The sequence below is a fragment of the Aplysia californica genome, unplaced genomic scaffold (genome assembly GCF_000002075.1).
Source record: "Aplysia californica isolate F4 #8 unplaced genomic scaffold, AplCal3.0 scaffold00108, whole genome shotgun sequence".
Lineage (NCBI taxonomy): Eukaryota > Metazoa > Mollusca > Gastropoda > Aplysiida > Aplysiidae > Aplysia > Aplysia californica.
Genome location: NW_004797378.1, coordinates 193438 through 195065, shown reverse-complemented (window position 1 = coordinate 195065; position 1628 = coordinate 193438).

The window sequence follows — 1628 nt, the reverse complement described above, 5'->3', positions numbered from 1 at the left end:
GCTTGTTTGGGTTTGTGTGTGTGTGTGAGTGTGTGTGTGTGTGTGTGTGTGTGTGTGTGTGTGTGTGTGTGTGTGTGTGTGTGTGTGTGTGTGTGTGCCCGTAGCTGCATAAGGTCATATAAGCGCACTGACACATTAAACATTTCAGTTGGTTGTGAATTTTGAATATTTGCCGGGTGGTGGCCGAAGCCTAGATCTACTCTTATCGATTTTAGACCACCAAGGAATCTTCAACGGACGCAATTTGCACTCGGGACCTCCGAAATTTTTTGCCCTTATCCGAGAAGGCTAGGTGTAGATCTTACCTATCATAACATCAGGGGTATGGTTGAAAGACAGCACTAGCAGTCCTATGTCACTCCTCACGAACTACACTTTTTAGTGGCAAAACTTGTTATAAGAAATTAATTTTATAGAGAAAACATTTTTTGTTTTAGCACTAGATCTAAAGCTGCAAAGGTTTACAAAATGTATAATTTTATTCAATAAGCATAATGTCGCGATAAGAAAAAAATAATGAACCTGCTTTTAAAAACGACATTGCCCCAGCTCTAGACTAACTGGGTCACTGAGTTATTCAGATAGACCTCTCCCCGTTGTAAACCTCTGAAGATCTATAGAAACCACCCTCTTGGATTTTTTATTGGTACAGTCGAACCTGTATAAGACGGAATCGCAAGAGAGCCAGAAAAAAATCGTTTTTAAACATGGAATTTGGGGCGGGCAGATGAGAGGCCTAACTGGTGAGATCTAGGGTCGCAATTTAATAGTCCAATCGGCAGGCAGTAGTCAAAAATAAACTTCACACCTCTCATGTGCTCTCCTCTCTGGTAATGGCATGCGTCAGTCTTACTTATCCATTGCCACCAGTGCTTGTATTTCATAGGATCACTGTTTGACCTATTAAAAAGAGAAACGTTTGCTACGCTTCCACCCTTAGCTCCTCCCATCGGTGTAATAAACTCAGGCAACCAATGCCACCCCTCATTACCATGTAGTGACGATTCAAGGAACTCTTTTATCGGCTGGCCGTACGATCAGGACGGCAGGCATTGGTCAAACTGATTTCACACCTCTGGCCTCGGGCTACCCCAAAGACAGTTTCCGTTCTGGAGCGCCACTACAGCACTTTCACAGGCACTAGCGAGATTTTATACCCACATCACCCTGGCCATCTAGACGGCAAAGGGCTCAACACTAGGCTTCCTCAGTCCCTGAGAAGGCCTAGGCTCAACACCAAGGAGTAAGGTCCTTTCTCACAACTCACATTATATTATATTATGTTGTTTTTTTGTTGTGTTTTTTTTGTAAGCGTTTTGCGGCGCTCGCAACGGCATAAGGTTATATGAGCGCCCGGGACAAAGTAAACATTTTCATTTGGAAGGAAATTTTGAATGTTTGCCGAAGCCTACTTTTATCGATTTTTGGACCACCAAGGGATCTTTAACTTTAACGTGCGCAACTTACCCACGGGACCTCCAAGAATTTTCGCCCTTGTCCGAGAAGGCTAGGCGTAGATCTTTCCTACCAGTAGATCAGGAGTGTAGCTGAAAGACAGTAGCAAGAAGGAGCCAAGGGGTAGCAGTAGAAAGGCTGCAGAAAGAGTCAGGAGCCCAGAGGAGGGAGCA